Genomic DNA, 15115 nt, shown 5'->3' on the forward strand with positions numbered 1-15115 from the left:
CCTTTGCACACGCCGTTCCCTCCTCCTGGATCACCAGTTCCTGGTCCCCACAGCTCTCACCGCCCTCTGCAGTCACATCCTTCGTGTACTTGTTGACTCCCTTCCGTCTGTCTGCCCCATGGGCGGTGAGCTGTAAGCACTGGGTCCCGTCTGTCATGCTGAATGGCCAGGCTGCGGCTGCTTCCAGGTTCCAGGCTGTCCTCACAGCCGCAGGCCGCACTCCCTCCCCTCACTCTGCATCTGCTGGCCCTCCTCCAGAGCCCACTCCCTCACTGCCAGCCCCGCCCCCTGCTCGGACCCCTCCCGGTCCATCTCTCCAGGCTGGCATCCAGGGGTGACCCCCACCCACCTTCCCAGCTCCCAGACCTCACGCCCAGCAACGCTAAACCACAGGGTGCTACCTGTACCTACCAGCTCTCTCGTGCCGCCCCTTGCACATACTGGGTGCGATCACCTTAGGGTACGCCTCTCCCTAGTTCGCCTCGCAGACGTTCAGGGTCACCTCCTCTCGGCTCTCGTGTGACGTCCCAACAGTCGTCTGTCCTGGTTTCCCTCCCTGCCCCCGCCCTCACTGCCCACCGTGCTGTGGGTCTGCCTCCCAGGGTGCCCCAGTGCCCAGCACATAGCTGGTGCTCAGAGAAAGCGAGCGATGTGGCTGCCGGACGGACCAGGGCCGTGTGATTCCAGAGGCCGAAGCTGTAGGCTGAACACGAGCCTCTAAGAGACCAGCGGGGGCTCTGCCACCCGTCCCCAGGGCGCCAGGACGACAGCAGCCGCTTTCATCCGCTCGCTGTGCGCCAGGAGTTCACACATGGATCACCTCTTCCAGCCCCAAGACAACCTTTCAAAGTACAGATGAGGACTGAGCACAGAGAGGACAAGGAACTAGTGCAATGTCACACAGCCAGGAAGTAGAGGAGCTGTGGTCCCCGGAGCACGCAGTTCCAGGAGGCTCTGGGGGGCCGCAGAGAGGGGGCCGTCTGCCAGGCGTCCCTCCCAAACTCCCCCATCGCCACCCATCTAGAGCCTGGCCTTGTTGCCAGACTGCTCCTTCCTGAGTCCATCCCCAAATCCTCTGGCTGGGAGGTGGGGGCCCTCCCGGGAGCATTTCCCAGCCTGGCTTGGGTGGCCCGGGCCAGGCAGGGTGGGCCCAGTGGGCTGTACCACCATGGATAGCTGAGGAGACCCAGGCTCGGCCAGGTTGGGGGACGTCCCCAGGCCCCAGCTGCGTCCCAGCTCTACTCTGAGAAGCTGCGTGGCTGCTGGGGGCCCATGTTGGTGTGGGACTCTGGGAGTGGGCCCTGGGCTCAGGGGCACCCTCCAAAGCAGGGGAACCTGGGGCCAGGGCACCAACTGAGCTGCCATCAGCACCAGCATCCAGGAGCTCCTGGAAGGCCAGGGGACACGGGACTGGGCCAACCTTTTGGGTGACAGTCAGTGTGACTCTGGCCCAGACGCCAAGCCCCCCCTGGGTCGCTGGGCCCTCCCTCTCCCCCTTTCCACCATCATAGCTCTGAACACACACCCACACGTCCTGGGCACTTGTCTGTCTCTCCCAAGTTTCTGGCAGCCCTGGGGGTCCACAACCCTGAGTGGGCCCCCAGCCCTGTCCACACAGGGCTCTGACCAGGAAGGGGCCCTCAGTGGATATCCGTTAGGCGAGCAAACAGATCCTATGCTTTACTGTCCTTCCATAACGTCCCACGGCCCACCTCCTCCAGGAAGGACACCCTGAACACCCTGCTCCCTCCACTGTGGTCACTGGGCACCCTTAGTAATTAAGCAGAGATCTCACCCCAAGGCTCAGTTTAACCCCAGATCCAAATCACAGCATCCCTGTGGGCTCCAACCAACTTCCGCTCACTCACCTTTGGGGACGGAGGGCTCACTTCCCACAGCACCTACTAGGTGCGAGCCTCCGTGCTGGGCGCTGGGTGCAGGAGCAGGACAGTCCCAGCCTGCAGCCCCCAAAGAAGAGCTGGCCGTTCTACATCAGCCAGGCCCGCTCCAGGGACCTCAGCTCTTGGCAAACTCCCCCCGGATACATGGGGAGATGGGGAGCTGTTCCCAACTCGCTCAGCAGTAACAGCAGGTCACCGGGGATGCAGAAAAAGAGGACGCCACGTTTGTTTTTAAAAAACGTATGACCATGCCCGGTTCTGGAGCAACTGGACCTGAGATGTGGCCAGGTCGCTGTTGGGTGGTGTGATCCCGGGCGGGGCGGGGTCATCCTCCTGGGGCCGCTATCTATTTGCTGAATTTCCCACAGCGAACGTGTATTATTCGTCACAAGGGGGGAAAGTCTGCCAATCGACGCCTTTGCTAGGCTGAGCCCTGGTCTGTGTCCTCGTTTGTGTCCTGCCTGCCAGGCAGCGGAGAGCAAGTGATACGACTCCTCGTGGGTGGGCCCTGTGACCCCATCGCTTCTCCAGACCCCCACCTGGGCCCTTGCTGGCCCCACCCTGCCCATGCTGTCCCCCGTGGGGTCTGTACTGGTCTGGCCCTCACTGTGATGGCAAAGTCGCCAGGGAAGGGACCACGGGTGCAGCGTGGGGCTGCGCATACAGCAAGTGCATAATAATAGCTCACAGAGAGCGGCCGCCTCCCCTGCCTTCTACCATGCAGGTGCTCTCCCCGCTCCAGGCCAAGGGGGGCTGATACCAGTGCTTATAGGTGTTTGCTATCCCGCAGCCCAGGGTCCCGAAACACTGCCACCAGAGACAACATCTGTGGCGCTTCTGCAAACTCAAATCCAACTTTGCTCCTCCCCAGTTTAAAACCTTCCACAGCCCCCTCAGTGTCCCGAAATCACTGCCCTCCCCCCACCCCCCACCGCCAGCTTCGTAGCCAAGGTCTTGTACCCTCTGACCCCTGTTCCCTCCTGCAGGTCTCCTCCCCGACCAAAACAGATCAGCCTACAGCCCAGCTGCCAACGGGGCTGCCTCACAGCCCTGGGCCTTTGCACACGCCGGTCCCTCTGTCCAGAACAGGCAGACCTGCCCCTATTCATCCTTCAAAATCCTGTGAAGAGGCTCCCTGATCCCGGCCCCTCCCCCAGGCCCGTTACCCGCCTGGCTCCCTCCTGAGTCTGTCTGTACACACATTGATCACTGCACTCGATGCAATTAGGGGTTGACGCGTCTGTCTCCTACCAAACCGGACGCGACAGGGACCGGGCCTTTTGTCTTTGTTTTAAATCCCTAGTGCCCAGATACCGCCTGCAGATAAACAGGCACTCAGGAACGTCTAGCTGACAGGTGGGTGAGTCGGTAAACAACGTCTGCACGGCCCTTTACAGTTTCCGAAGCCTTTTCCCGTCCTCTGTCTCACTGGGCTCCTCCACAGGGCAGCGGGGAGCAAAGGCCCCGGACCCCATCCCTGACGACAGGCGCCACCTCCGAAGGGCCTGGGGTCCTTTCCCTCTGCCTGGTCGGGAGCCGAGCTTCGCCGGGAGCCTCTGGCAGGCTCACCAAGAGCGGCTTGGACCCCTTTTCAGCAGGAAGCCGACTGTTTCCCCTGCCAAAAGGGCTCCCTACCCTCCACCGCTGGGGAGAGCCAGGCGGATGCCCAGGTGGCAGCCTGGCCGGGTAGAGGCTCGGCACCGGCCGCCATCCTGTCATCCCGCCTAGAGCCGTGGGATGCGGTGGGCTGGAGCTGCAGCCCACCAGCGAGTCTTGGTAACAGTTGCTATGTAAAACGCTTGGAGGGGGAATTTACTGTCAGCGTTAATAATAGATGAAGGTTTCAGAATTTTTGATGCTTTACGTTCTGAGCCGTTTGATTTATAATGTCTCTGGAAAGGGAGGGAAGAGGGTGCGGGCAAGGGAGGAGGCCCAGAGGCACGAGCTGGGAGCGTATCCCCCGCCACCCTGGCCAGACGGGGAAACAGAGGCCAAGCGGCAGAGCCACATGGCTCCGATGCCAGGACCCCAGGGGCTGCCCCATCCTCGGGAGGGGAGGCAGGGTCTCGGCCCCTCCCGCCCGCCCTGGGTTGTTCTGATGGATCCCTGCTTCTCCTTTTAGCGCGAGCAGGTGTATCTCAAGTAGACTCTGGGAAGCGGCGCTGGTGGCGCCCGTGGGGGGCTGCGCAGGGCTGATTACAGGCTCCACGGAGACAAATGCAAGTCCCAACTTCCCTTCGGCTGCAAGCACCACCGCTGTCGAGGCGCGGAAAGTCCTCCGTGGGGAGCAGGCTGTGTGGGCAGGAAGCAGGGCTGCTGGCCGGGTCCCACCGCCTCTGCGAGGGGCTGGCCTGGACGCGGAGGAAAGCAGGAGAGGCCTCCCCTGGGGCCCTCCTCAGGAGGGTGCCCTCCCTGACCTTCCCACCCGGCCTCCCCCAACCCTCCTCAGCCTCTCCATCCAGGCCAGGAGGTCTTCAGACAGGCCCGTACCTCCCTGGATCCCCAAGACCCCAGTCTTTGGGCCAAAGAAACGGGACCCTGGGCCGGGCACCCCAATATCCAGACCGCAACCCCTCACCTTGACAGCTGTCCCCAAAAGTCACGGCATCTCCCACTTACGAACGGGGGTGTGTCGGGCTCAGGGTCCTCTTGCCTCCCTCCTTGGGCCCTGCACACCCAAGAGCCCTGGCGACCCCTGCTCCAAACACATGGGAGAGCCCTGCCCTCCCTGGGCCCTCATCTCCTGCTTCGGGGATCAGGCGAAGTGTACCCAGGCCCCAGGGCCCAGCATTCCACACCAGCCTGCTGTGGACTCACCGGCGCTGCCCCGCCGCCACCGCCCTCTGGGGCTGCTCGTGAGGGCCCACAAACTCTAAAGGGCTGCGGGCACGCCGCTAGTGGCGATGACACAATAGTTAGGACCATTCTCACCGGGTGGCACAATGCCCCCACGAACAGGCAGGAGAACCGTGGCCTTGGGAGGACAGCTCCGACCCCACAGTAGCCCCCCCGGCCCCCTCCCGCCTGCCTCATTACCGGGTCTTTGTCTGTCTTGATCACCGCCCTGCCCGGAGCACACGGTAGGGGTTCAATGGGTGTTTGTGGCAGGTTGCGTGGATAAAGGCATGAAGTGGTGAGTCCCCTCTCCAGGTGTGCTCCGAGCCCCTCCTGACCGGCCTGCAGGCAGGGGCCGGTGCTGGATGTAATCATGGCTCGCCCCCCCCCCCCCCACCGCTGTCCACTGCCGGGCCCGGGCATTCCGGAACTCCTATGCCAGGCCCAAGCCGGGCACTTACGGGACCAGGACACACACACCCACCAGCAGGCCCCTGAATACCCCCTGAGCCACAGATGGAGGGCTGCTGCCCTGGGCCTGCAGAGCCCCTGCCGGTACTGCCAGGGCCCTGGGCACTTAAATCAAGAAGGAGGCCTTTGGGGGTCAGGTCCCCTGCCCACTGGGAGAGAAGTCCTGCCTCGGGGGGGCTCCTGCAGGAACTGCGAGAATCGCTCGTTCACTCAGCCATTCAGTCACCAGATACTCTCCAAGGCCCTCCTCTGAGCCACGCCCTGTGGAGACATGCTGGGGACATTTGGGAATCCGACCTGGTCCCCACCTGGGGGGCACCCCAGGAGACACACTAATTATCTACACGAGAGTGTGGGGAGCAGCTCTGCGGGGCGCCGGGTGCCACGGCGGCTCAGTCACACCTGAGGGTGCAGGGATCGGAGACAGTGAGGCCAGGCCCAGGCCGGGGGGCTGAGCCAGGGCCGAGGGTCCGGGGGACGTCCCCTCTTCTGGCTCAGAGAAACACCCCCGGCGGGGGGGACCCTGGCTGATGGTGACTGAGAGTGCTGCCTGGGGAGGGGGCTTAAAGGGTCGTGGCCCCCCGATGTCTTCAGGATCCTCGTTCCACAGAGGCAGGGGTCCCTCAGGGGGCTGTGTCCAGCCTGCGCGTGGGATGGACATTGCTCTTGAGGGTCTGAGGATCTCCGGTGGAGAGAGACCCCCCCCGGGTGGAGAGCGCTGCCCCAGCGTCCGGCAGCCTCTGTCCCCTGGAGCGTCACCGTCCAGGCCCTGCCACCCTTCAGCCTGGCTGAGCTGGACGGGAGGGCAGTGAGGGTGGCCGGCAGGCCAGGCCTCGGCAAACAGGAAATGCCAGCTCACCCTTGAGTCGGCTCCAGTGCCGACTCCCCTTGGCCTCTAGGTCCACCCCAGGCCTGCACCCCTCCTGTCTGCTGTGGCCCGGGACTCCCAGCCTCACCAACCCCACTTCAGGTCTCTGCCTGTGGTGGTCCAAAGGCAAAGCTTGGAGCCGAGAGCCCACTTAACCAGCCACTGATGCCTCATTCATTCAACAACGCTGTATTTCACACCGGGTGCCAGGCCCCGTGTCTAGGGCTCACTGCCCAGTGCTGGGTGCTGCCAGGCTGTGGAGATACGGTGCATACACCAGGGTGGCAGCACTGTGACAGAAAAGCCCAGAAGCCTCTAACCAGCCCAATGATCAGAGGAGGCTTCCACGAGGTGGCGTCACTTAGACTCATCAGCTGCGTGATGTGAGGTGCTGTGGGGTGTGGCTTTGGCTACTTCCTCTCCTGGTCTTTGCCCTCCTCCCCGTCCCACTGCAAAGCTTCTGTTCATCAAGTCTTCCCAGACAGGCAGGGCTTCTCCACTCCAAATGCCCAGCCCTCCAAGCCTCAGTTTTCCTGATCTATAAAATGGGCCCAGTGAATCACTCATGTCAACCAAATAAATAACTCATCTTCTCCCCACTCTCCGCCGAGAGACCAGCTTCTTGGACCATCTTCCTATCCCAAGCAAGGCCTGTGGGCAGCCCCCAGCCACTGCCCAATACAATCCCAGGACTCTGGGAGCACCAGGAACCAAGCGTTAGCGGATGAGGGCTGCCAAGTCGTCCATCATGCCTTTAATGAGGGAATTTACGGAAGGCCAGCTGATCAGTGATAGCACACATGATTTCTGCAACTTCGTTAGTGCTGCTAACCCGAGTTATCATATAAGAGGCAGGAGTGTGGCTAGGGGTTGGGGGCAGGCCATATGATGCTTATGCATAAGACAGGAAAAGATACCCCAGGTGCAAGGCTGTACAACGTGTCCAGTGGAGTGTAGGCTGGACTTCTGCCAGGAACTCTTGTGCAGTATACAACCTATACAACGGTACACTTGGGCCCTAGGTTTAGGTGAGTGTCAGCATGGAGGCGGTTCCCCAAACAGGTCTCCCAAGCCTTTCAGACCACTGAACTCAGGTGTGAGAGCAGCCTGAAATCAAATGCAAAGTGTGTGTGTGTGCACGTGCGTGCACACACACGCACAAGCACGTTTTTCTAAAGCGAGTGCAGAGCTTTTATCCAATTCCCATAGGGTGCAGAGTCCCTGCAGTCTAGACCTGGATCTGGCCCCAGGGTCTGGGATGGAGAGGGCTAGACAGGTCTTAGTAGAGCCTGGGGATGCAAACCTTTGATATTCTGTTTCTCAAACACTGAAGGTTCTGAGTATCAACACCACACAGGCTTGAAAAAAGGCAGATTCCTGGGTTGTTTCCCTTGAGATCTGTAGTTTGCGGGTGGCCTGAGCCCAGAAATCTTTGGTGGTACAAACTCTGGGATTTCGATCAAACCGGCCAAAGCTCCAGAAGCTCTGATGTTATACACAGTTACTACTGGCTTTGCCTAGCATTGTATTTCCGCTTTTGGTGTTGGTGGGGAACAACGTATGTACCCCAGAGCCCATTCAAACCCCGAAAGCTGCATCTGTGCGTAACAGGGAGTGCCATGGGGGCAGGGGCTGTGGAGTTTTGTCACTCCCACTCCAGGCACAGTGAGTGGGCCACTGGGCCTCCCAAGGTCTCTGTTCCCAAGGTGTGCTGAGCAGCCCTCACCAGCCCATTTCTGTACCATGTGTGCCTCCTAGGCGGGGCCACCCCACGGCTCCCCATGTTGCCAGAACAGGGGGCCATTCACCACGGGCACACGCCAAGCCAGGCTCCTCCGGCTTGGCATCCAGGCCAGATGCTCACCCCATGGCCTGGCCTTGGACATAAGCTCTTCTGTGTCTGGGCGTGAAGGGACATCTGTCTCCCTTTCTCCCAAGCCCCAGCGTCCAGCCCTCCGCCTGCCAAGGAGGCCTTGGAGGCAGCCAAATGAATGGATTCATTCAACAATATAAACTGAGCACCTACTGTGTGCCAGGCCACGGGCAGGACCCTGCCTGAACGGCAATCTGGTGTGGGAGGGGGATGCACGATTAAAGGTTCAACCACACGGGAGACACGGCCTAAGCGGTGCAGGCACGTGGTCTGTTAGGAAAGCTTCCAGAGGAAGGGTGAGGAACTGGCCAGGATAAGGGACTTGGAGACCAGGAACAGGCAATGCACGTGCAAAGGCCCTGTGGCAGGAAGGGGCCGGTCGGGGACAGATTGGCGAGGTGGACCACAAAGTGCGCGTACCAAGATTAGGAGGCACTGGCCAAGTCGGGCCTCTCACTGCCAGACCCCGGGGACCAGAAGAAACGACCAGAGACGGAGCCAGGTCGAGGCGGCCTTTGTTCTGGGCGCCATCCACGCGCACTCCCCCAACCACGCCCCCCGGAGGCCGTCCCGGAAGCCCCGCCCCTTCCAGCCGCACACACACGCGCGCGCGCCTGGTTAATCCCGGCCGCGCGCGCCAGAGACACGCCCCGCCCACTTCCTGCCCGGGATACCCCGCCTCTCCGCAGCGTGTCGGCCAATCAGGGGCGGCGGCCAGGCGGGGGCGGGGCCCGTGCGAACACAAAAGGCCAGAAACCCACACAGTCTCCGGCGCTGTAACCATGACTACCGGCGCCCTCGCACCGCCCCGGACGCAGCCGGGGACGCGCCCGCGGGCCGGGGGTGGGGGCCAGTGGGGGGTCTCGCCCGCGGTGCGCTCGGCCTCCCGCCCTCGTCCACTGAGAAATAGGGTCACGTTTTGCCCAGGGCTGAATTCGCTCCTTAATTCAACATTTACTGAAAGCCTGCTGTGTCCAGAGGCTAGAGATCCGCCACCGAACAGGTCAGACTCCAAACAAAATCCTGCCCTCGGGTGGCTTATACCGGGAGGCAGGGTGCGGAAGGGACGCAACCAACGAGCATAAACGTAAGCAAATTACAGGGCGAGGTGACTAAGCGCCGCTTCGGGGAAAACACAGATTGGAGTGAGCAGAATGGGAAATGTCAGGGTCCGCAGCCTTACACGGGGTGATCTGGCGGCCTCCTCAAGAGGTGACACCGAGGGAAGGCTAAAGGGAGAGGAATCAGCTGTGTGGCGTTGGAGCCAGAGGAAGAGCCAGTGCGACGGGGCGGGGAGCAAGGCGGCCCCGCGTGTGTAGCTGAGAACAGGGAGCAGAGGCGACCAGGCCTGAGAGGTGACAGCACAGGGCCTCGGCAGGTCCCCCTCTTCTTCCTTTCCTGCTGTCCTTCCTCCTTCCTCTTCTCTTCCCAGGCCTTCTCTCCTCCACAACTAGAACTAGACTACTCCCTCAGCTCAGATAGGAAGGACCTGGGTTACTGGTCTGGGCAGCAGACCAGGCTCTGGGGCTGAGGCAGAGCCAGGAGCCAGGCTCTGCCAGCCTCTGCTAAGCTGTTCCCTGTGCCTGGCACGCCCTTCCCACCTGTCAACGTGTCAAGTGTCACCTCCTCCCGGAAGCCAGGCTTGGTGAGGCACCACTCCTGGAACTACCCTCCATACAGACGCTATCACAGCACTGACCATCACCCTCCTGCAGCTTTCCCTCTGGGGGCATCTGTCCTTCCTCTGCGTGGGTGACAGGCAGGGGGCAGCTGCCAAGTGGCAGAAAGGCCAGCAGGAGAGCACTTGTCAATCACAGGGGACGGGGAAGACAGAACCTGAAGTCGACGGCCAGCGGTTAGTGGGCACGCGTGAGCCTACCAACCACTAACTACCACCCCCGGTGCGGGAGGGTGAGTACTGCCTTAGCCTCCGTGCACAGGAGCCCCGCAGGAGCCCAGAGCTGGTGACTTAGGAACAAACAGAAGCCGTCCAACAAACATGGACAGCTAAAATGATGGAGAGACATACCCCGCCCCCAGGCGAGAACAAACCCTCATAAGAGGAGGAAAAGGGGGAGCCAGCCCCTGCGGCTCTGCACACTGGCCGCCTCCTTAAATGCCCACGCGTTTGGTGTGTCGAGACAGGGTGAGAGTGTCAGCAGGACACTATGGACAGGTGGCCTTTAGGAAGCAGGGCAGGGCAGCACTTGACAACACGGGTCCTCGGGCCGGCTCTGGCCGGAACATGTCATCTGAGCCTCAGTCTCCTCGTGTGCAAAAGGGGCTGAGAGTAATACCCGTCTTGCGGGGCCGCAGTGAAAACTACATTGATGAAGTCGACAAAACCCACGTCCTCTCCCTGGAGCCGCAGCTGGACTGTATCTCCCAGCCTCTCCTGCAACTGGGGACAGTCACATAACTCAGTTCCAGCCAGTGGCATGTGAGGGCAGGTGAGGTGCCCCGCCCAGGCATGGGGACCAAGCCCAGGCCGCAAGGGAAGGCAGGGCCTCGACACAGGAGAAGCCACCCATCGGCCAGAAACTCTTGCTGCCCTCATGTGTGAAGAATGAACTTCTGGAAATGTTAGCGTTTGTCTGTTACTGCAACCAGCCTTACCCTAACTAGCTCAGGGATCCACTTACCCATTTCCTCGTTTACCCTTCAATAAATACTCATGAGGGGCTCTGGGCTCTGGGGATGCCCTCGTGGAGCTTAGGTGTCAACAAAGGCCATCCTCCGTAAGTGCTCAGGGCAGGGGACTGGGGCAGAAAGGCTTCCCTGAGATGGGGTCTCAAAGAGAGGGCAGAGAAGGGGAGAGGCCGCAGGGGTGGAGGTCCTTCGGCCTGAGGGAACACGGTCCACTCCTGGAACCCAGAGGTGGAAAGATGCAGCCGAAGTGGCCCGACTTCATCACCTCCCCGTTCTGAGCCTCCGTTTTCTCTTTGAAACGAAGGCGACACTAATAACACTGCCTCTCGGGGCATCTCAGGATCGCAGGGGAGAGAACGCCACTTGAGATGCTCCTGGATGCCCTTTCATCCCGACATCACCCAGAGTGGGAGCCAAGGCCTCTGCCGGCCGCCTGTGCGGTGCAGGTGGGGGACGTCGGTTCAGGAGGTGAGCAGGGCTGGGCAGGGGCTCGGGCAGGGCAGGGAGGGCTGGCGGCTGCTCTTCAGGCTCGTGCACGCAGGCTGCACATCAAGGATTGTCTCCAGCCGGGAGAGCTATTAGGCAGCAGCGGAAGTGCTGCTGGCTCTCTGGGGAGGCGGCCGGGGGGGGGGGGGGGGGGGCGCTGAGCGGGAACTCTCTGCTGACAGGCAGATGCTGTCTGCTATTCAGTCTCCTCTGGACAGGGAAACGGGCAGCGGAGGATCCGGGGGCAGGTCTGGGAGGTCCCTGGGGGCTGATGCGTTGAGCACTTCCCTGATGCCCCGTGCCAGCCTGGCTGCTGTCTCCTGAGATAAGGAGCAGAAAAAGACACAGCAGATCTGGGAGGCGTGCTGGGCACCGGGCAAGCAGGAGGTTGCTGGCCAGGGGAGGTCCGACCAGGAGCTGGAGCCCCCAGGGACTTGCAGTGGGACCACGTCACTTCCGCCCTCATATACCTGCCTCGGCTCCCCAGCTGTCTGCTGAGAGCATCAAGGCTCCTCCAGACCCCAGCACACCTCTGCACCACAGCTGCTCCCACTGCCATGCTTCTGCATCCACCGTTTCTTCCGCCAGGCGTGCCAGACTCACCTCCCATCCCCTTACATCTTTTCTATCATCTTTTTAAGAACCCCTTGGAGTTCTAAACCTGGCTGAGTGAGGTGGCCAAGCAACTTCCCCTCCAAGCCGTAGCTTACTCATTGAGAACATGTGGAAGCTATTTCTTACCTCACAGGATTGTTGGTGCAAATTAAACACGACAGCGTCTGTGAAAAGCACCTGATGGCAAACAGCACGAAGTAGTTATTTAAAAAGTAGCCCCCCCACCTCAAAAAACACCAACCAACTTCTTGCAGCAGCACCTCCTCCGGGAAGCCTTCCCTGACCACACCCCCTGGTCTGGCTTAAGTGCCTTCTTGTTGGTCCCTTCCTCCCTGGGCAACCCCTGGCACAGCACCACACGGGGCAGCAATGACTGTGACTTTCCTGGTGGGTGCCAGGCCCCACAGTCAGTGTCAGACAAAGAAGTTGCAAGAAGGGGTGAATGGCACAGGCCCAACCTCAGCTTCCTCCTCTGTCTGGCCCCTGGTAGGTGAGAAGACAGGCATCTCAGATGCCCCTGGACCCCAGGATTCTCGGCCTCCATGCTCGGGACCAGCTTGCCAGGCTGCTGTCCATCTCTGCTCGGAGCAGTCCTGACCTCGGCCCAGGCCCCCACTCTCCTCCCCAGGCAGCCACTGATGGCAGCTCCCAGAGATGGGGATGGGCCCACTCCACTCCCTCATCCTCTGCCATGCTGCCGGTCAGCCAGTGGCCAAGTGGCCAGCCTGAGCTCAGGGCTGGCTGGAGAAGGGGTGATGAAACATCCCAGGTGGCCCCAGGAGCTTAGGGAAGCAACGGGTGGGGGTCCCCGAGCTGTCTCCATTTCTTCTAGGAAGCTCAGGGGTACTACGCATTTATCCCAGACGAGGCCACGCTGACACAAATCCAGCAGGGCCCTGCTCTGGGCCAGAAGCTGTCAGCTCACAGCCCCGCTGGCTATCTCCCCCCACCCAAAGCTCGGGGAGGCAGTTATGGATGTCTTTGATTAATAAGAAATGGGGGCAATGAATTAATCATTATGTAATAAATGCAGCTTGTTTGGCAGCCATATCTTTCAAAAACACGGCTCCTGTGTGTGAGAAATAGCGGAGGGGGGTCCCTCAGTAAACACATATGGCACTCCAGGGGAGGCTACCATGTTTGCCCCAGGAGCCCCTGTACCTGGGGGTCGGCAGTGACAGCCTCGGGCATCTTCTGGCGGGGGGCGGGGGGGGGGGGCGTGACACGGGAGCACCTGGCCAGGAGTCCCTGGAGAGACAGAACAGGCGGTAGGGGGGCGGGGGGAGTAGGGCAGAGAACAGGGGCTCTGGGCTCAGCCCAGGTCCCTACCTCCCTGCCCAGTGCAGGGCGGGGCTCCCGGTCCTGGGGCTGCTGCCCGCCCTGCTCTGAAAGGAGAAGCAGGAACACATGTTTCCTTGGATCAGAAAATAACGTCGGCTCCCAGATGGGCCATGGGCCGCGTCCTCTCCCTCTCCCGCTTTGTGCCAAGGTCTGTCTTTCTGGGGAGCAGCAGAGGGTGGCGGGCGGGGGCAGGGGCACCAGCGGGGCACCTGGCGCTCGGTCATCGCCTACTGCTGTCTGCCGCGAGATGTGACAGGTGCTGGCAGGGGGCATCCCGCCCAGGATGGGGGCCGGGCAGTGGGGCCTGGGATGGAGGCCAGACCTCCACGCCCCCCCCCCCCCCCGCCCCGGCCACCCGCCTGCCGGCTCACAGCTGTACTGGAGGTCGGCTCCCACCCACAGGGGACCGGAGCTTGGCCCCCTCGGGCCGTCGTGGCTCCTGTCGCTCAGAACAGAGCAGGGCCCGAGGCCGCCCGCCTGTCCTCCCAGGGGCTGGTCGCAGAGGGCCTGACCCGGCAGAACCGCGGGGACCCAGGGGCCACGGGTCCCAAACCGGATCCAGGTCCAGGTGCCCTCCGTGCTTCCTCCCCTCTGCACTTCTGAAGTCTGCACGCGCCCGAGGGGACCCGTGGGCCCTTCCTGAGCCCCACAATGCCCCGACCTGTCTCCCAGCAGGCCCTTCCCCGTGACGCCTCCCCAGCACCTACAGGCGGCGCCCTTCCGGCCCCAGCCAGTCTCCCCAGCAGGATGAGGGTTCCCTGCACAGTAGGTGCTCAATGAAGGGGTGTGTGCAACGGCCTCAGGGTCTCCCCCAGCCAAGCTGGTTCAGTGAGAAGGAGGGGCGGGTGCGGGCAGCACGTGGGACCCCACAGTGGGCGTGTCCAAATGCCACCCTCTGCGCAGTCACTCACGTGGGCGAGCCATCTCTTAGGCCCCGTGTGCCCAGAACTGTGCAGGGGACACGGGTAACTGGTCCCACCGCCCGTTCCCATTCGTATGTCCCCTCCCCGCCCCAAGCCCGCTGGCTGCCCTGCTGCCCAGCCAGGGCACTCCTGAGCGGACGGGGCCCTGGCTGGCATCAGCGGCACCTGAGGGCCACCCCGGGAACTGTGGTTCAGGCAGGCCAAGGTCAGGGACGGTGTGCTGGGCTTTTCTGTGTCTCTGCCCAAGGGCCCGACCAGACGAGCCCCAGGCTGCTCCCAAGTGTGCCAGCCGACGAGCAGCAGCCTGGCGCCCGGAGCGGCATGCGGGGCAGCCCCAGAGAGAATGCCGAGTGTGAGATGTGCCGCCCACCTGCCCTAGCACTGCCGGTACCATAACCCAGGCCGGTGGTGCCTGGGCGCCGACGGTGATGAACTGCAAGGGGTGGGGGGCAGCTGCGCCCCTGGACACTGCTCAGGGGCCTCCTCGTCGGCCGGGGGCCCGGCACACAGAAGAGACACGAGAAATGTCTCGGGCATGGAAGTGAGTACAGATTCCTTCCAAATCGCAAAGGCTACCGTTTATCGACTGTTCTGCCTATATGACCTTGTTTAAAACCCAGACTGGGAGAATTCCCTGGCAGTCCCATGGTTAGGACTCTGCACTTTCATTGCTGAGAACCCAGGTTCAATCCCTGGTTGGGGAACTAAGATCCCACAAGCTGAGCAGCGAGGCCAATAATAATAATAATAAATAATAAAACTGGGACTGGAATGAAGGAATTTGTAACAGCAGAAAAGCCGTTCACGTGGTAAGCAGGGGACACTGGAGGGGCACGCGGGGCTGCAGAACACTGCGTGCGGAAGGGTCCCATGGAGTATAACCCCAGAGGCATGAGAAACGCACAGAATTCCCGGCGACGGGAGGGTGGGCCCCCCCGACTGCGACCCGGGGTCGGCGGGTGGGGGGTGGCAGCGGCTTGGGCCTGGAGCTCTGGGAACATGAACTTCTGAGTTCACACGCTTCTGTTTTGTCTTTTTTTTTTTCAAACAATGAATGCATGTTATTATTTTTTTAAAGGATATGACTTTTGGCAAAGTTGCCAGTGAATCGGTGCCCGGGGTGGGGGGTTGTGGGCCTGGCAGGCCATCCGGG

The 15115-nt window shown here is 61.6% G+C and overlaps 1 long non-coding RNA gene across 1 annotated transcript; it reads left to right on the top strand.

Annotated features, from left to right (window-relative positions):
* Window positions 1-8905: 8905 nt before the first annotated feature.
* On the top strand, window positions 8906-12269 carry LOC309975926. Its single transcript, XR_014326977.1, has 3 exons — window positions 8906-8951; window positions 10946-11065; window positions 12189-12269. It is a non-coding gene; the product is annotated as an uncharacterized lncRNA (long non-coding RNA).
* The last annotated feature ends 2846 nt before the right edge of the window (window positions 12270-15115 follow it).

This window comes from Leucopleurus acutus (genome assembly GCF_964270905.1).
Source record: "Leucopleurus acutus genome assembly, chromosome: 19".
Classification (NCBI taxonomy): Eukaryota; Metazoa; Chordata; class Mammalia; order Artiodactyla; family Delphinidae; genus Leucopleurus; species Leucopleurus acutus.